This window comes from Botryllus schlosseri, chromosome 9, assembly GCF_051294905.1.
Source record: "Botryllus schlosseri isolate E-star chromosome 9, Bs_hap1, whole genome shotgun sequence".
NCBI lineage: Eukaryota > Metazoa > Chordata > Ascidiacea > Stolidobranchia > Styelidae > Botryllus > Botryllus schlosseri.
Window position 1 is genome coordinate 18981152 of NC_137244.1, and position 21943 is coordinate 19003094.

General features: G+C 40.3%; 1 long non-coding RNA gene across 1 annotated transcript in view; it reads left to right on the forward strand.

Moving 5' to 3' along the window:
• LOC145446091 (uncharacterized) overlaps positions 1–21943 on the forward strand; it is a 171287-nt gene that overhangs the window by 109210 nt on the left and 40134 nt on the right. The window lies entirely within an intron of this gene.

A 21943-nucleotide genomic window follows, 5' to 3' on the forward strand; every position in this document is an offset into this window, starting at 1 on the left:
TACGTCACGATACGCTCCATTGATGAAAGACAGTGGGCATCGATACTCAATCTCAGTGGTGGTCGTGATAAAAATAGAACCGAGTTTGCCATACCTTCGCAACTGACCGCTAGAACAGAAAAAATCCAATATTGTAGCTTAAAATTGACTTTGTTAATTATAATAACAAAGAAATTGATTATGAAGGTGACGAATCTCATTTCTGTAAATCAGGGGGCTGGATAAAAGATATTACTTCCTTTCAATATATGTATGGATGACTCACTAAACTGAGTGAACTCACTGAATCGAACTGACTTTAAACAGTCTGGCTGTAAAAAATGTTAGGTAAAAAAGGAAAATAGTAGAAAAATTAAATAATGGTAGCAAATGATCAATGAAGCAATGTCAGGGCCATGTACTACAAATAAAATCAATAATAAAGTTATTTTTAGAACCATATAAATCATTTTAATATTCAAAATACATTTAATTTCCTTGCCTCACATTGCACGCATTGCGGGTCACTGTAGTTGACTCTCGACCATTTGTTTGACATATCAACCTCGTCTATCGGCCCCTGCATCACCCATTTTCACTACTAGTCGTTTTATGCTGCTGAAGAGATTCGGTGTCCTAAACATAGAAGATATGCGGAAACTAGAAATCGCCAAGTTTATGTATCAGTTCCACTGCGGTCGTTGCCCCGAATATTTCAGCAATGACTTCTTTACCTCGGAATCAAAAGCGCACAAGTACAACACACGCGCGTCCGCGTCGTCCAAATATCATATGATCGACCGAAAAGATCATCGCTCTATCAAATATGCCGGACCTTATGTGTGGAACAGAATCCCGCCGGCCATCCGATAGCCGACGAGCATGTCCACATTCAAGTCGAAATACAAGCAATTACTACTAAATAAATACAGTCCACCCTCAAGATTACCGGACCACGACTGACCTATCGATCTCGCTTTCCATGACATGCTATTTCTTGTCGCTTTCTTTTTTTCTATACTATCTTCTGGACTTTCATTCAGTGTGCATGCCTCCTCTTTACATTGCCTAGGCCAAGGTGGGTGTCTGATTCCATAGACTACCCCAAGTCGCTTCGACACCTTCCTGTCTTTTAATTGTATCGCATTTTTGTGGTGTATTGAACTGATAAAAATTGCTAATAAACCAATAATGATGATGATGATGATGATGTCATCCCATATTTCTTTCTACCCAGTGTGGCTCTTGTTTACATCGTCCAGGCACAGATTGCAGGTGGTAGTCTGATTTCAAAGACTATTCCAAGTCGTTCTAACACCTTCCTATCTTTTTTCATTGTATCGCAGTCTTGTGGTATTTTGAAATGATAAAATTATTAATAAACTGATACTGATCCTGATTTCAGTAACATGGAGAAATTTCGCCTACCACGCGGTGGTGCTATTGGGTCGATAGTAGTTCCATCAGCAGCATAGGAGCAGCGCAAACCGCAAGCGTATTGGCCATTGTTGTCCAACCGATTGAGCATTCACACGCTCACTCTCGTGCGCACTTGCTCCTGAGCTCCTCAGACGCCATGGTTGCGTCACAATACCAAACTCCGTTACAATGCTACATTCTAGGCTGATTTGGGGGAAGGGGGTCCAGTCTGGGTTGTAACCAAGTCACGAAGCTCAGAGTCACAAGTCAATCTCACTTTTATAGTTTTGACTCGAGTCAAGTCGAGTCATTTTCAATTCACCACCGAGTCAAGTCCGAGTCTAAGTCATCGAGCAGAGGTTCAAGTCCGAGTCATGGTATTATGACTCGAGTCCGTGTCCAAGTCATTGTGTTGACTGCTCAGTTTCCAGTTAAAGTCTTGGTAAACCCACTTTTATAACTCTGTTTGGTGCAATCGAATGGTTCGCATTTGTAATATACTAATTGTCCTCACTATTAACAAGTTTCTGGTCGCAATTTCAAGTAACAGTACCAATAGACGAAATCCCAATTGGGTGGTTACTTTGCTGATCTTCGAAATTACAATGAAATGTTGGTCTTGACCAGTGGTTCCCAACCTTTTTCGATGTCGGGGCCAAATTTAGAATTTCAGAGTACGGTCGGGGCCGCACGAATACCAGGGCAATGAAACGAACCCAAAATAGTCATCAAAATACGAAAATTGGCATTGTTCCGATCAATCGCTCGAAGCCATTGGCATTTGTTATAGTCATTGTGTTGCTGCGCTCCCATTCATCAGAACAATCGACCTTTGGTGGTTATTTCGGAGCAATTCTATTGCCCTGACGAGATTTCAATTCGTATTTTTGGAATCAGTACGACAGTAGCTTTTAAATTATTCGGACGCTTGGGTCGTGAGCTGTAGGAATACCAATTATGTTGCTTTCGGGGCCGTTTAGTGAGTCAGCTTTTATTGCCTAAACGCGCGAAGCGCGAAAATTTAATGTAATTCATAATTGAATCGGTCAATATGATCGGGAATCGCATATATATTGCTATCAATTTTTATCCTCTCTCTGCTCACGTAATCAGTTTTACAGGCAGAGCCGAAGGAGGTGTGTTTGAAAAGGTAGTACTCCTCAATAATAATTAAACATCTCCGGGCGTATATCCGTTGGCAGGAACGAAAAAGCACTTCGTGAGCTCCCCTCCCCCCATAAAACTTTGGTCTTGGGCTCCCATAGCGTGAAAAACCTACCCCTATCACCTTGTTCGCTTTTACCACGAAATTAGCTGTACCGTTAAGTGAGCCAGCGCGAAGAGCGAAATTATCGATAATTTATGATAAAATCGGTCAATATTATTGGGAATTGCATATATATTGCTATCAATTTCTTGTCCTCGCTGCTCACATAATCATATTCACCGGTAGAGCTACGTGAGGTGTCTTGGACACTGTAGATCCCATTGGTATGACCCCGTAACATGATGTTATGACCTCCTGTCTGCTATATCAAAAAATATAGAATCGCCCAAACGTAGGCTACTAAACTAAGAGGCGAACACTATTTCCAATTAGTATTTTTTCACTGGAATATAATTTGTCCCTGCGGGATGATATGTGTCTTGTGAGGTTCAGATTGCCAAGACAGTATTTTATATATATAACGAAGCTTCGGTCGGCATAAGGGCAGTCCTTTTCGGCCAAGGTTTTCTCGCAGCCAATCGTTCTGACACACTTCTTGGAGTCGCATGTTAAATGGCGTAAAAATCAATATGTCTTGGTGCGTCGTGGCGCGGTAATGGAAAACGCCGATATGCCCATTTCGATAAATATATTTTTTGGGGGCATGAGTACCCAAAAGTCAAGATATTTGGCAGCATGAAATCATGCCTAGAGTAAAAAGATGCACAAATCATCAAAAAATACTTTATAATGCTTATTCATGAAATAATTTTGAGCCCCCTTCAAGCTCGCCCCCCCCAATTGGAGGGTGTGGCGTGCCGCAGTTATGGTCCTGTCCATACCTATATCTATAGCTACTGCTACTCACGACGTTCCTGCAATCCTAATAAAAAACTCCATACTCCAAGCCAAGTACGTGCATTTTATAAATATAAAATTTCATTTTTTGTCAATACTCGATTTCCTAATATTTTGTGGGGCCGCAAGAAGGCTATCTGCGGGCCGCGGTTGGGAATCACTGGTCTTGACCAAAAGAGTCTCGAGTCATATGACTTGGTTCGAGTCATGCGCAATGACTCGAGTCCAAGTCGAGTCAATACATAGATTGACTCGAGTCGAGTCGAGTCATTTCCGTAATTTGAGAAAATGACTCGAGTCAAGTCGAGTCATCAAAAAATCGTGACTCGAGTCTGACACGAGTCGAGTCATGACTCGAGTCATTACAACCCTGGGTCCAGTACCACGAGCAGAGTAAAATTTATATTTTCGCAATCAGTACCGCGGTAGCTTTCAATTGATACCCGTTTTATCAAATTTCGCGTTCGGCAAGCCGGTCAAAAATTATCGTCAAATTGCCTATGCCCAGGCCGTGTTATTTTTGGCATTTCAGGAGCCAGATGCCAAAACTGCCAAAAATAAAAATTTGAAAATGCCAAAAATAAGCAATTTTTGGCATATGCCAAAAATAACACGGCCTGCCAAATAGTGTATTTCGTTCATAGTGTTGTGTTAACAGGACCGCGTTACAAGCGAGAAGAGCGTTTGTGAAAGGCAGGTTTCTTAATCTGGGTCCAGCCCACCCATTAGGGGTGAAAGCATGTTGTCCTAAACGGTGTGGGCACAGCGAGATTGAACGGCTGACTGCATTTGATTTACGTCATACGGCTGACTGCATTTGTCCAAAGGCAATTTTACGTCCATTTTTGACCGGCTTGTCGAGCGCTAAATTTGATAAAACGGGTATCAATGAGAAGCTGCCGCAGTACTGATTATTAAAATATATAAACTATATTCTGCTCATGGAACTGGAACGCAACAAACTGTCTGGCTATTTCTGAACTGCATAGTCTCGTTTTGCCAGACAGTCTTGTTGCGTCAATGTTCTTAAACAAGCTAACCTTCCCAGGACTCTTCCATGCGAGTTGGTAATATTAAAGCCACCTGAAGTGACAAAAGTAGTCCGAAAATATATCGGTAGACTGAAGGAGAAATGATAGTCGGGCTACTAAGTAGAATATGTTGAGAGACAACACAGGAAACTCCTGGAAAAGGATCGGGAAGAAAATTCTTTCCGCGATGAGATCGATGGCACTGGCGAAGTGATCGCGTTTCATGATGCATGGATGCCGGTTCGGCCCTCCAAAGATTTTGAAGCCCTGAAAACCTTTTGTGGATGACTGGCAACATTCTTTCCCTCAACGGGTACCGTTGAAGCCGATATTTCCCAGATTCGCTGGGCGAGAAATTAATTTAGGAGAAACTTAGCTGACCTGAGTTTGGAAGCACTGTTACAGTGCAAATGATTTCAGTCTATTCAACAGCGGTAACAATCAGCTGTTGAGCGTGTTTATTAGGCTTTTCTTTCTTTTTTTGTTTATAGGCACCGATTCTGATGGATACTGCATATTCTGTGGTTTCGTTTGATATTATCAACCTATGAAATCGTTAGGTTTTTTCTTCTTATTATTGTTTGTTGGCACTGATTATACGTGGATGCTGCACATTTTGTGGTGTCTTTTGACAAACTAGCCCAAATAAAGCGTTTTTGTGACTAATTCTAGTCTGAAACTATCTATTTAGAGGACGATGCCAAAACTGCCAAAAATAAAAATCGAAAAATGCCAAAAATAAGTTATTTTTGGCAGTTTTGGCATATGCCAAAAATAACACGGTCTGCCTATGCCCAAATGGAAAGTGTGACGTAGTACACCAATTTCACTGAGTAGTGAGATTTGCTTGTGTCCACACCATATAGGACGCTATGGTGTCATACTGAGGTGCTATGTATGAGCTTTCAACGTCCTGCTCAACTGATCCGGTAGTGGGGCCGAACATTTTAGAATGGCTATAATAAACTAATCGGCACAAAATGCTCGTGGAAAACGGGTTGTTCAGGGAAAGTTGACGAATAAAAAGGTAAACTCCCACCGATTTTACGTGGAGTCGGTTCTTTCGGGAGTCATGTCGAAAAATGGCCTTTTTTTCGTCAATCACCAGCGATCAGAGTTTAGTTATAAAAAATTTCCCGTTTAAATGTCCTCTTTTTCGGTTCCGGAAATATGGGGGCGAGTTTTGCATCGAGCCTGAAAAGGGGCGACGAGTCGAAAAAGGTTGGAAACCACTGCTTTAGTGAAATTTGAGACGGTGTTTTCATCTGTAGGTGATCACGGCCCATAAAAGCCTGTTTTAAACAAGGTCTGGTTTTACATATATGTGTATTAAATTCATTCTAATATTGAAAAAAAAACTTGGTGTATAGCACTGAATTAAGACATTCTTAAAATTATGGATGTAATTTCACACGCGTCCTTCGTTAAGTTAGTAAATTTACCATAGCTGCATTCTCTTGTGAATAGAATGAAGTTATAGCTTCTAAGTTAGCATACGTTTCGGATGCAAGGACATTTGGTGGAGGTAAATTGCATTATAGAGGTATAAGTAGGGTATGTAATAAGAGTTAAGTAATTCCCACTGTTCTTCACTTAAAATGCCACGACATTGAGTTGCCGTGGTTATATATTTGTAACATAATTGACAGTTTTATTGATGATAAGCAATGATAACATATTAAATTAACCATACTTAATAACTTGACCTAACTTTGCCAATCATTATCTTTTAATCCCTGTGCTCACTTGTTGACTAAACGAAGAATCGGACTTGATGAATTCGTATGATAAAGTGTTGTATAATTATTCTGGGGGATTACAAAACATGTATTACCTGGTTGAAGCTAAAATTATGGCGAGGTTGCGTTATATAAGGCAGTACGTCTATCATAATAAACTAGATCCTATATTGTCTGAGATACGGAACGGTTATGACTATATCCATTCCACATAATCCCAATTTGTCGCACGCGTTTGCTGTAAATGGTGAAAGATATATGTGTCAAATTCAGTTTTTGTGTTGCATAGAGCAATTCGATTTGGTCTGAGGTCACATTCCAACATAACGTAACGTTTGACTCAAGCATAAGTTATAAATTTCACATATTAGCAAATATTGAATACATAATTTAGACCCGAGCTATCAGAGCCCAAGATATTGCGTGCAGAGTAGCCTAAATTATGCGCGGTACAATTAATAATGACATACCCTAAACAACATTCCTTGAAATTATTTCAAGCCGCATTTTACAAATACCGATAATATGGTTCACTGTCAAGTGTCATGCTATGAATCACGCCATTGTACCTATAGGGTTGTTCAGGCGAGTCCCGGATTTTCAGCCATTTTAGCTTGATCATAACATCGATATAGTGCCTGTGAAAAATGTGTTATGTATGCGTTCTTTTGGGGGCTCTAGACTAGTGATGAGCATCGGAGCGGAGTCGGAGTGGAGTCGGAGCGGAGTTTTGCCGATTTTGTGACAGTCGGAGCGGAGTCGGAGTTTACTACAAATATTTTTTCGGAGAATTTCGGAGTATTGTAACTTTTGTCTACGATATCTTTGGATAGCTCTGACCAGGATACGCTATTGATTATGATTACAAACCAAAACACAGATATTTGACACCTTGTAAAGTTGTAATATGACGGGTAACATGCAAAAATGATTGCCAAGTGCATAAAAATCAGCCATCTGCACTGCAATTGGGGACTGGAGAGTAAGCAATACTATGAGGCCAGCCATATTATCACTTGTACCATGTTGTAACATGTGTACCATGTACCATGCTTGCCACTGTTTCGGATACTTGACGACATTCACCGGAGTATCTCGGAGTCTGGGATTGAGCTCTTCGGAGTCGGAGGGAGTTTTCCTCAGACCGTAAAGTTGTCGGAGGGATTCGGAGTCTCGAAAAGCACTATCCGCTCATCACTGCTCTAGACACGGGAAAATGACCTAAAATAATGATTTCTTGAAAGTCAGTCAATTTTGAACAACCTGTACAATGTATGGGTGGATTACTGTTCAATTTGATTATTTTAATTTGATAAGCATCCTGTCGTATTTTCGAATTACCAAGTTACGTACATCTAGCGCAGGATGTGGGAGTGAGCATGACTGCGTGGGATTCACCATTCTCTATAGTGCGACTCACTACTCAAGAATTTGAGAACGAAAATTAAACCTATAGAAATAATTACATGATTTAGTCCGGGAATTATTGCTTTAGATAATTCACGTAAACATATACTCATTGGCAAAAGTGCAAAAGTATATGGGCATTCTCGATGTGACGAATTAACTACTCGGTGGCCTCAGTCAAATTGCAGGTTGTAAATTGAGCAAATTATATCGTTCATATCTCTTTATATCGGTACTCAAAGGTGGTAATGAAGGTCCTCTCTAATTAACTGGTTAAGTAATACCGTCTTTTCGCCGAGGAATCATAGTAAATTATAGCCTTGTACGATATAGTAATATGCGCGGGGCGGATACACTATCGGTGATAAACTTTATAACAGCTTGACATGGTTCGGGAACTTTCAAAATGATAAAATACAGGCCATGCAAGCCTAATGCCGTCTATTGTATTTTATTTCTGCACCACTTATTTATTTGCATCATTTGCCTGATTTCAGAAAGAACCCCTTATACCTCTGAATGATAGATATTAAAAGTATACAAAAATTACTATGAATTTATGTTAGATAAATTTGTTCACAGGTGGCATCTGGATAAACTGGAGCCCTCAAATGCCTGAATGGCTAATTCGCTCCATTCTATGTATTAGTTTTCGAAAAAAGAAGTAAACTCGTGCTATGAAATCTAATCGGATACTCTTGATATTTTCGTTGCTCGTCATACGATACACACGGTTTAATGCTCGATTGGAACACGACCTATTGACCACGTCATATGCCCCGTGTCAAAGTAGTTTTTTTTACATTGTGCTTGACGCATGCAAGACAAAATGATTTGGAAACAAAATGTATGTTTGCTACGTGCTGGGAATAGAGACGGGGTCAGTTTTTCAAGTGGTTAGTGTTCGTCTTATTTGTGCAGTGAAACTATCACATATCCCGTATTGGATTTAAGTTCAATGTGGGTTTTCTTAGGAATTCACTTGTCAATAGTCAGGTCATGAGAAACCATACATGCTTAGGGTTTAAACTTTAAAGAGTATATTTATTGTTGGTTGTGGTTATTAGACACAGTAATTGGAGAAACCGACTAGGCAAAATACACCCGAAATGCTGTTACCACGATTCGATCGCACACGGCAAGGGCCGGGAAAGGGTCTGCTTGCTAGATCCCCAACGATTTCGTATACGAATAACATTGTGGCGTCATTTTAGAAATGCGATGTGCATATATCAGTTGTACTTGGCGCCCAACTTATGTTCAATAAGAAATTGAGTGCTGCAGCTATTACTGAATAGCACATATTATATTTGCCTTCATTTTGCATGAAATTTCCGATCGTTTCCCCCTCTCTAATCCCCGCACTAAACAGTGCAAAGTAGTTCTCTACACAAGCATACCTCCCCGTGTCAGCAGAATCTGAGACATCGATGTCTGGTATATATCATGAAAGAATTACACTGATCTGAGGTTGATAATTGTTCACGCTTCATCTACTGACGTCAAGCACAAACGGTAATCAATAGCACGAATTATTATTGCTCCAGCGCTTAGATTAGCGCTAGTCACTAATGATCATAATCTGTACCCCGAAATGAATTGATCAGAAAATCAACTTCAGCGAAAATGCTAGCCTTCGTGATAGAGATCGGATAGTTATTGCTAATTCGTTATGCGGTTACGGAAATTAAAGTCTTACATATGGGACTATTCGATGCAAAGTTCAGCTCGTTGTGGTTGGTAAGGTAGAAATGAGGTATTCAATTACATGTACGAAATCTTATACTTTACATTAGTGCTTCCAATCCTAAATCAAGAGCACCATTACCACCCATAAGTGGTTCGAACATAGCCTTCGTCTTAGGCCTTCATGCTCGCGGCTTTTGATGGAAGATAGAATTAACGACATGCTGATTCCATAGACACAATGCTTTTTGTTGATTTAGTTAATTAGGAGTAGCATTTGAAAACAAATTGAAGTCAATTATTTCAGCAAGACTGTTTGTTTTTGGACTCATCTGACACATTAGCGTACAAAAGAAGTCTTCCTGTATTTCACGAGTTTTGATATTCCATCCGTGCTGTTTTTGCCGTTCAAGAAGCATTGAAGCAACCCCGCCATCGACGTGCCGGCACGATTAAACATGTCGAAAGTCGTTTACACGCTCGTTTATCAAAGTGCAAGTTACAAATTTCTGAAGTCCGGATCCATTACTCGGCAAATAATATTTCCGAAAATGCTCACAAGCCCTTATCGAGTGTCGCAATCTGTTCGTACAGGAGTGAGCAGAAATCAGATAAGAAATACTTGACACGATTTCCGATGCGGGCCACAAGGTGGCCGACCTTACATTTCGACTAATTCTTGACTTGCGTTATCCCAAATCCAGCACAGAATATTTGTGCGCAAATATTTCGTATTTATAAAACATTTAACGCCCCTTCGGCTTACGAGTACGTTGTCGCGTTCGCTTATATAAACTACAGCGTGTAAACGAATTGATGATACCCAATTGATAGACGATGTATATAAGCTTCGGGATTAGCGTCAGACGAAGTACCACCAACGCTAATCAGAAAATTAAAGTGTTCAAAACGCGTGGAACTATACCAATCGATAGCGATCGTATATCTAAAAATTGTAATCGTCGTAATCACATTAACAGCTAAATTATAAATCTCCGTAGAGGATGGATGACTACTAGGGATGGTGTGAACGTGAGGTTCACGTTCGCGTTCTGTGTGTGAACCTAGGAAATTTAGAGGTTCACGTTCACAACAGAACCTTGGTAGGTTCTGCACTGTGAACCTTTTTCATATATTACAATTTTCACTTCATTATAACATCTTTGGTTCAAATTTATTACATTTCAACTGCGGGCCGCTCTATGCATGGCGCTGGCAGCTTTAAAAATCAACACTAAACGAGCATGCATCTTGACAATCTCAAAAGTTTCACCTGCTTTGTTACAAAAGTTTGCTCGAAATATCCAGCTTTCCGCTTGTGGATATTTAGTGACTCTCTGCTGTGAGCTTGAGCCGCAATCACACAACATCACAAGCGAAATACGTAGTCAGCGAATGATGCTTATTCAACCAATCTGATTGATTGATAATGTTTTCGGATGCAAAAAATGTAGCAGGCGTACGGGGTCAATCTTGACTTCATACCTTTTCTACATCATTAAAACCAGATCCATGCGATTGAGGTATTGGCTACTGCTGTATAACTTGTGAATGGGGAAATATCTGTAGCAAATATAGAAACCCGTTTTACACTCTGCTCAATATCAATGTAGTAATACTCAGATGCCGAATACATTGTCCGGTCTGGCCTAGACCGTTAAGGCGTAAGCTTATATTCCTTGGTAAGTCCTCGTCGAAATTGTTGGCAAAGCGACGGAAGATATTGACTTTATGGGAGTATTATATCATTTGATTGCCTCAGTTGATACATTTAGCGACGTTTAAAACGCCAATATGCACTTCAGCATTGTGGCCTTATGAGGCTCGAGTCTCCAGTTCATTGAAAGATAAGGTTGGAATTGGCAATATGACGTCACGTGACGTCATGAGGTTCACGTTCGTGTTCACACAGAACCTTTCAAAAAGGTTCGCGTTCACACGAACCTGAACCTTTCAGAGGTTCACACCATCCCTAATGACTACATGAACTGTCATTATATCACAGCAATAATACCTTATCGATTAAAATTGGCATCGAGGACCGTTTTATTCTCGAACTATCAACATCAAAGATATCACAGAAAAGTAAATCATCGCTCATCCTGTTGCATTACAGGATCAGCAACATAACCATGGGAATGAGCCACTGAAATTCGCACTTACGTTTCAAAATCACAAACAGATCTTAAGCGTAAGGGCAATACCAATATATAATGCCATGAAAGAATCGGTCTGTATACTTAATAATCAAATTCAGATCACCAGATTAGTTGAAGACACATATACTACCAGATTTGGACAACTAGAAAATTTTCAGCTTTTCTGAATTAGATTAGAATTAGAATTAGAGCTCCACAGTTTTTTTCAAATTAGATTAGAATTAGAACTAGATCTACACGGCCTTTTCCAAATTAGATTAAAATTAGAATTAGAGCTACTAAGCTTTTTCCAAATTAGATTAGAACTAGAATTATCTAGTTGTCCAAGTCTGTATACTACCTCACCCAGTGGTGGCCCTACGAACGGGGGGGGGGGGGGGCTGGGCGAGACTTACCGGGGGGCCCCCTACAAGTATCTGTACGCAACTTCTGGGGGCGGAGCCCCCCAGACCCCCCTTTCGCATATGTCATTATTATCTATCTTTCACCACGGCAAGGTTGGGCCAGGTGCTGGATTCAGCCATGTCTATTTTTGCATGTGTGCAAGGATAGACTACATCAAAACGAAGTAATTCTGCCGCATGCAGAGACGTGATGATTATCGGGATACAGGACTTTTCTAACAAATGCAGAGATTTGATGATGATTGACACATTTGTACGGAATCATATTCTTGCTTGGTACACGGATTTCCATGTTTATTCGTTATTATGCTTCAAATAAGCGCATAATCCAAATGGGGGGGGGGGCCTTCGACCAGGGGGGGCCGGGCGACCGCCCACCTCGCCCACCCCAAAAGCCACCACTGAGTCCTCACCTCCCACGGCGATCAACGAGAATATCCTAATTCTAACAGAATCATTGCTCTGGGTATATATGTCGTCATAAACGAAATGTATATCGCCTCTCCGCCCATGATATGCGCGGCACCGCGTATGGGTCTGGACGCCTTCAACTTACCATCTTCGTTTAGGATTTTGATGCGTGGGCTTATACCTTACCCAGCTTTGATCAGTGGGCATGTTTCCTAGTCATTAAGTTGTCAAGAGCAGCGGTGCTGCTCAAACTTCGATTCTGTGTGACATCATATACCCGTGTCGCATGAAGTCATTCAAGCACACTAATGTATGTATAGAATCGGGGCCTACGATAAGTTATCGTAGAGAGAGAGAGAGAGAGAGTCTTTATTTTCATCGAACCAAAATACATAACAAACGGCAGTGATGGTGGTACAGAAAATATGCGTGCACAGTATTCGGTATTAGATAGGAATGATCGATAAGACCGTGAAGGTCATCTAGTCTGATCACACCAGCATCAAACAGGTACACTTGACTCAGAACAGTCTGGCTGTAAAAAATTGTTTAGTTAGGAAAGGAAAATAGAAAAAAATTAAACAATGGTAGCAAATGATCAATGAAGCAATGTCTGGGCGAGGTAGGGCAACAGTTAGTGTAACGACAAGAGGTGATCAAGTAGGGCTTTTTTGAATCTATTATAAGGCAATTCACGGATATGTGATGGTAATGCATTCCAGATGATAGGTCCCGAGTAGTCGATAGATCTCTTAGTTAGGTTGCTATTGGGTTGGGGTAAGTAGACGTTTCCTTTAGACGAAGATCTCGTGTAATGGGAATGGACATGTTTAGCAGGTATGAAAAAGTCATCAAACACAGGAGGGAGACTATTGGAAAAATATTTGTGAACAACTTTTGATACTTCGAAGCGATACAGTTCATCAACTCGCAAAATTCGATGCTTACGGTAGTAAGGCGATAAATTGGTACGTAAAGGTACAGATGAGATCAGCCGTATCGCACGGTTTTGCAGGGTTCGAATTCTGCACAAAAATGTTGTACATGCATTTCCCCATACTACGATTCCATATTGCAGATGCGAGTGGAAAAGAGAGAAGTAGATGGTTCGTAGTACTGATCTGGAAACCAAAGATTGGAGACGGGTCATTATTCCCACACACCGAGCTAATTTTGATATTGTGCATTCAATATGCTGCTTCCAAGACAATTTGGAATCAATGGTGACGCCGAGATATTTTGCTGAGTCACATATTGAGATTTGTTTATGATTGATGTTCACAGTGAAATTATGACTGACATTATTTAAAACGAGCATCTCGGTCTTATCTGCATTCAAACTTAGTTTGTTTGCTTGCAGCCATCTCGACACTTTTGGGAGTTCCCTATTCACAGATGCATGCAAATCATCGACAGTGTTGGAGGTTATGAAGAGGTGAGTATCATCAGCAAATAGCGTTGTGCGGAATAAAGATGCATTAACAATGTCGTTAATATAAATGAGGAAAAAAGTCGGTCCAAGGACTGAGCCTTGTGGCACTCCACAAGTTATATCTCTGGTAGTCGTTCTTAATGTCCCCAGTTTAACATATTGTTTGCGGTTTGCCAGGTAGCTTTCAAGTAGAGTTGCTGCAATACCCCTGATTCCATAGTGTAGGCCTCGATAAAATACATTATGACTTGTATATTATGTGTAAAGTATGTAGAATTGTAGACGAATGAACTCGATTTCCGTGGGATATCATGCCCAAATAAGTGCCAGTCAGTTGTCGCGAATTCGTATTATTTATTTATCCACGTGTTCCCTTGTTAGGAGATGCTAATTATTATCCGACGCGACACTGTTAGGGTTTATCATCTATTTTCAGTTGTTTAAAATCATTTTGCTAGCAATTTTCAACCCATTAGAAGTCTTCTCCTGGCGTTATCAACTTTCGTAACTACAACTTGAAACTATAAGTGACTAATTATCCGGTGACTTTGCGAAATTTAACGATCCATCCCACTCTGCCAATTGAATCCGACCACATTCCGATAGCGTGAATAACGCATATGGTCTGGTATACAAAATCTAAATATCCCGGTTGGCTTTTAACGAGATATTTGATGGTTAGTAAAGGAAATATTTTAGTTGGGCTGTTAGGCGGTGGACAATGGACATACATCCACAGGGAAAGGGTCGGTATGGTACACTTTAATCTCGTGTGAACTAAAAGGATTTTGATGGCATGAACGTAACGAGATATGCGGAGACGCAAATGTAACGAGTAAACGCTTGTGATTAAGGCCGTTGTGGGGCATAAATCAAATCACACGTATCAATCGTATGCTGCAAGCGCAGCTCATAAAACAGCTGATAAGTGGAGATTTTCCCGGTCGCCATGCTTGTAACTCATCAATAATCAAAATCATGCGGAGAGCAGATATTCATGTTGCGCTGGAGCACATCTGTGCTTCATGTGATGAAAACTGCTTGTGAAATTCATTTTTATCAATGACATCAACGTAGTCTAATCATTTGAGAACTATGATGCTTTAGATACCGAACCTGTCGTCATACAATATGATACAAATACGTCGATGATTTAATTAATTTTTTTTCGCTCGTTTACTGGTAGCTAAATTCTAAAAGTGTCGGTGCCATCGCGCCCTTTACGCAGCAATGCCGTCACAAATCCGATTAGCTATGTTGTGAAGATCTTGATGCGTTATCTGCAAATTTCAGGATTATGTGTTTATTTGCATATTGTGGGCGACTATAGATTTTAGATTGTGTTAAGTTAAGCTGAGATCTGATATGGAGAAGCCGTTTCTCTTACACCATACGAGCAGCGAATAGGCTGCTTTTGACGTATAGTCTCTTTAACCATGCAGCAACGTATTCCGCATAAGCTGCTGACGCTAAATTGCGATGCGTCAAAATTGTAGCAGATAGTTTCGCCATCATTTAATGCGAAAGTATAGTGATATACTCAGGTGATGAGCTGTGGCGAGATAGCGTAGTAAATGACCATAGTATTCGACAAACACCATGAATACCACAAACAAACAAACTCAGGTGATGAATCTTGTTCAATATATGTTCAATGTTCATACTTCATACTTAGATAGGCTACATAAAATGATTCCACATCGCGCAGCGTTTCGCTGACATATACGCTTACTCGTTTCTGGTACATCATTCGGAAGGTCGCATGTCTATTTCACCTCATAATAGACGGCAGAATACAAACATGAAACCAGGTCATCGGAGTAGGTCAGTTTGGGAATATCTAGATATAAACAGAGACACAATCGTCTCTATTTACGGCCAGTTGAAGCTAAATCTAACAATGAATTAAGGCGGGCCTATACACGATACAATGAACGACATCATTTCGCTATCATACAAGTGTGCCGCATTCTCTTTTTATGAATTCATCAAAGTCCTTCGTGTATACATAGAACATCCTTGAACGAATTTCATATTATGTTCCGTTCCACCCTCTGTATTACAAATCAATCAGCGCGCATTGCGTGAATAGAGGCGTTTTTATCCTAGATCTGGCCCCCACGCGAATTGTCAACCGCGACGTTGGTGATGTGATTTCCGCTGATGAAACACGTCGCATGTCATCGAATCTCTTCAAATCAAGTAATCCTTTCCTGAAGGGACAATACACGCCGACTGGATTTGCGATAGGTGTCAATATTTATGTGCTGGCGTAAATTATATAAATGAAGTTGGTTCTAATACAACCGCTCTTGTAACAGTAAAACGGGTGCGAACAAGGAGAGAAGTACATTATTAAGATACACTCTACGACGAGAAATTGCAAAATAGACTTTACGTCTATATATTTCATAAACGCCACATACAAAAACCCACTGGCATCATGCACATCACAAGTGTTTACGACAAGAACAAACGCTCATAAAAAGACTTCAGTTTAAATGTTTGTGGGACTATGGGAGTGTATTGTAACAAAAGTATAATATAATAATAATACATTAATCACCAAAGGCCCTCAAACTTTTTATAATACCACCGTCAGGAGAAACGTGAACACGGAAGCTATAAATGTTTTCATAAAAACACGTGACAATGCCACAATTTCGATTCACCAAACCTGGAATACCCGACTGATTTGTAACGTTGACATTTATTTGCGTAACAAACGATTTTGTATTTTATCATCCCACCGGAAAAGGCTCTGCCGCCCTCGACAAACATTTTGTACAGATAATTCGGCAATTGAAACGTGAGTCGTAAATAAATGTGGCATGGTTAAAATTTGGTTATGTGTGCTTTTCGGAGGAGCATAAGCCGAATTGTTATGTTATGTCGACAGGAGTGATTTGCCTGTTTGTGGTATTCATGGTGTTTGTTGGATACTATGGTCATTTACAGCAGGTCAATTTCTTCAATTTTATTCCGTAGATGCCGGACTTGTTGCACGGCCCACTTCCAGGCTTTTACAAGACACCGCTTACACGGATGAGATGGCGAGGTGAAGCCTAGATAAACCTTTGGAGTCGGCCTCGGTCGTACTCGAACCCACAACCCATTCGCGTTGCAGCCGTGGATTATACCACTACGCTATCTCGCCACGACAGGAATGAGTTAAACATTTAAAAACATTATATGTTTTCAGAGTTTTGGATACATCATGATCGTTTCAACAACACCCATACTTCTGGTTATTTTGAGCGTGATCACTTGTGCTTTCGGCAACGAAACGTGTTTATTTTGAATAAGACGTCGATGAGTTTTCCATTTTCTTTCGTCTTAAATTATGCATTATCGGCTGTTATCATTTCATTCTGCGCACCCGTTAAAAACCTACTAGGTAACAATAGAGTTGGAAAAGAACAGGTATATTCCCTAAAATATGCATGAACAGTGTGAAGAAATGTTGCTGCGTTAACGTACAAGCCTTTTTCGTTGCCGACATGCATAGTTAGGACGAATTTATTTTGTTTATATATTAGACTGCCGTTGCTCCTTTGCGGCGTTAGCGTTGCCTCGCAGTGTTAGTTTTGTTTATTTAGTTGCCAAGTGATTCTGTTTTTGTCACTGCAGTACAAGGTTTTGCTGGGTAATCACGAAATCCTTAATTGCAAGTGTGTTGGCAGTATGAATATGTGCGAATGCTCCCGTCTGCGTTATTCAACTGACGCTTACGAGTGAGAGAGATACCATTTTAGTAACTTGGCATGTGAGTTTATCAGCTATTGTTGATATCAACGACAATCTGCCTGTGTATCTTAAGAACAATTCATGTTCTTTTTTGGTGAGAAGGTATGCAATGCGCATGGCTTAATACCACCTCACGGTTCGACCTCTAGCGAAAGTAACGACGATTGCCACTTTATGCCTTGTGACAGTGGCTAATTGTCAAGCGAAAAGCTGTCATTACCGTTACACAGCTAGACAAGAGGTCTGCCTTGATGTGTCACAAGTGAATTCCAACAGCGAGAGGTATGTTGAATGTTGACATTACAAAAATGCCCTCACGCAGCTCCCAGCTAAATCATTTATTGTCACAATACGTAGCACAGATATGCAGATACGGACGTGTTAGAGTGGTATGTACGAGGGCGTTGTCTGTATGACCCATTGACCATGACCATACACTAGGCTAGATTGTACTGTCTCTACTGTAACATTGGTGAATCTCAGAAATGGACTGGCCGAAGACAATGCGGTATGCAGTGATGAGCATCGGAGCGGAGTCGGAGTGGATTCGGAGCGGAGTTTTGCCGATTTTGTGAGAGTCGGAGCGGAGTCGGAGTTTACTACAGATATTTTTTCGGAGAATTTCGGAGTATTGTAACTTTTGTCTCCGATATCTTTGGATAGCTCTGACCAGAATACACTCTTGATTATGATTACAAACCAAAACACAGACCGTTGACACCTTGTAAAGCTGTAATATGACGGGTAACATGCAAAAATGATTGCCAAGTGCATAAAAATCAGCCATCTGCACTGCAATTGGGGACTGGAGAGTAGATAATACTGAAGTCAACCCTATTATCACAATAATTTAGTAAAAAACATTACCAAGTGTACCATGCTTGCTACTGTTTCGGATACTTGACGAGATTCATCGGAGTATCTCGGAGTCTGGGATTGAACTCTTCGGAGTCGGAGGGAGTTTTCCTCAGACACTGAAGTTGTCGGAGGGATTCGGAGTCTCGAAAAGCACTATCCGCTCATCACTGGCGGTATGTCTATTGAGAGAGGGGCGGATTATCCACTCGAAAGCTCTTCTCAGCTTGCGGTAAGTCCACAAGTTCCACTCGAAATATATTTCATGCGTGGGGGTCGATGACGCATAACATTGTAAGGCGAGACTTGAAATCGTGTTAGGCGAGTCAAATCACTGCGATTGAGTACAAGTCAACGCTTGAAGCGCACACTCATTTGCGATGAATCAGTTAAGAATACCTTTGAATTGATACTTGTGTGCGTGAATCGGTGTAAAACTATCAATTCACTAATACGCGGGAAGTCTGACAGATCTTGAGTAGGAAACTAAAGTGACATTCGTGAAGATGTATGATAGCAACGACATTTACCATACTTTGAGGCGCGAAATGAAGAAGGCGTTTCGGTTGATATCGAATTTTTAATCCTTGATATTTATTAAAGACCGACCCGACCAATCTATACCAAGTATATATACTAACTATACTAAGGATATTATGGCCTAAACTGCAATCGCTTTTATCGTATGCAAAATATATTACACGATAGTGGATACGGAAGAGTAACGAAGGGACTTACTGGTAGTAAAACGCCTTGTCGTGTCTTATCACACATACATTTGAAAACGCTGATGACGAAGAACTCTGTGATGTATGAAATGATGTTAGTTGTTTGGTGACGATTTTTATAATCGGATATTTGAAACCAAGCATTACCATTGGCTTGCCATTCCATTTCCTTACCATTGTTTACCTTCACGTTTTCTTGACAAGTGATACAAACCGTATCTCCATAACAATATAGTCATGAACCATGTAATCATGAAATTTGATATTCGTGGCCTTTTGAAATGATTGTTTTCTTTATGACTAAGAATGGTGTCTGACACGATTCTGAAAGTACGCCCTGTATTGCTACGCAGCGACCCAATAGACAGCGACCCAATACAATATTAGTATGTGTAGGTAGGGTTGCGTTTAAAACCAACAGTGTTTGAAAACATGCAATAAACAATGTCAACATTGAGTGTATTTCTTTTTTGCAGGACTCTATTAGTAAACCCAAAATCCCCAGGTGACATTATTGTAACAATGCGCTGCGAATACAAGGGTGGAAATATGTGCATTTACCAAATTTTTACCATAGTGTAGAAGGCAAATCATGTAGACGTCGCCTTCTGGTACAAAATTTTAATTTCACACCCACTCCAAGGCGAAGTATATGATTACAGTGGTTTTATTTCAATGCAGTGATCAAATAATTGCACTATAGTTTTCACGCTTGGAAGGAAAATCCATCTGATGCATCTGCAATCTCAAAACATTTATCATTATTACAGCATTTAAAGAAACTTTATGCTTGATTTTGTAAAACACGATGACCTGTTTACGGAAAACCTTGAAGATAATGCACGACGGCCACGCAATCGCTGCCCAATGCAGCTCAGTCAGATGTGTATTGAGTACAATATAAATTTCAATTATCTTATTCTTATGTCGTACACTGCACATTCACACAAACGAACCAAATATTGTAATTTGGCATGTTATTTTTATATGTGTGGTTACGACTATAAACTTCCCAATAGAAAGCAAACAAGGGCCACGCGGGGCCTACGATAATTGTTCGTAGGCCCCGGGCCACGTTTTATATCTGTGTTTTAAATGCATTTTCAATTTACACACAACCGTACGTATATGTATTGTTAATAGTATATATAGATTATATACAATGAAAGAGTACAGCCCGACATGCCTCTGATGATCAACGCGCCAGTCAATGCCATGTAAAGTGTAAACCTACCCTAATATACACGGGAACAGCACATGCTCCCAGGGAATGGTTGAACCCTATTAAATGGTTATGCCCTTGAATAACTCTTGAGGAGACGCAGCAATCACACAACAATGAAGCAGCTCACTTTTCAACGTGAGAGTAGTCCAACTTGTTCCAACGCTGCAAAAATTACAAGGGAAACGGCCCGTGCAGCTGTCATGGTCACTGAAGCGTGCAGTATCTATGTACTATACTCGGCTTGTGAGCGATATCTCACCGACATGGAGTAATCAAGTCCAATAATATGTTAAACGAATTCGATAAATTCCCGTCAGTGCATGGCTATTTGTTCCTGCTGATTTCATCGGGCTATAGATGACTTCTAATTATAATTAGATAATTATCTATGCCACGCGCAACAAGTTTTTTCGTTTATAATCGAAGTGAATGGGGTATTTAGCACAGCCAGGGGAATGATACTATGATGATACTATATACATTGGTTTAAGCGAAAGACTTAAGAGTTAGCTAATATAATGGGTAATTTTATCATGATGCCTAGATCAGAATGTTTCTTACTAAATCTGCGATTTCAAACTGTTTCGTTACATGTCATCGGCGGTCGTAATGATCAACTGTGTTGCGGCTCGATAGAACTACACTTCTCGGACTCCATTCGAGATAGAATCACTGCCTTATGCTTCTTCAGCATGGATTTACTGATGTCTCTTTCGAACGTAATCAATGACTTCAATTGCAATGCTAACGAAAGCAAAGGTAGCCTATCTAGGTATATACTTTACCTATCATTTCTCCAATAGCGATACCTCTTTGTCTCGTTGGAAGAGGTCATTGCTTATTATTCAAGGAGCTGCCATGATAAAGTGTGACGAATAGGGTAATTTTTCAATTTCATTTCGGTGATAAATATTTAGTACACCAGTTAATCGCAGTAGTAATGTAGGAAAAGCATTCCCTAGTAAATCGACCCACGTTGCTTTCAGGAAACACAAACTTACAGATACGACAAGGTCAATTGAATACGAATGCACGTAGTCATGGCGATCATCAAAACACGGTAAACTACCAAAACACGTAATTGAGTCAATTGAATTATTTACTACAAATGTCCCGACGTGACAAAAGCACTGCCATTTTTCAAGCGATTAATCAAAACATGACCGAATAACAAGACGATGAAGCATGGTTATTTCGTCAGCATTTTAATTGACGGGATATGATTACGAAGCAGTAACACTGTCATAATATTTCGACGTTGACTTTGTCAAGTATCTTGCTCGGGTTGAAATGGATATCAATTTCGCGTGTCGGAAAAACAAAACAACTTAATGTTAACCTTCCAAATGTGATGTTTGTATATCAAACTCAGCTTATCCCTTCAATAATTCGCGAGAAATGTGCGATTCTAGAGAAAATATATTTCATGTCTTTTGGCATTATTGTGAATGATCAGATAGTCGGAAGCTCGCAACGCCATCGGGGTATAAACAGAAAAACCGCGATATTAATTGTGTAAAGTTAGCTTCCCCGAGGTATGGTATCTACGTCGCATCTTGTCAGATTCTGCTTAACAAAAATCAATCTTCGGATGCATTATAAATATGACATCGTCCCGGCATGGGTCGAGGCCTCCTCTATTTAAATAGCCTCCAA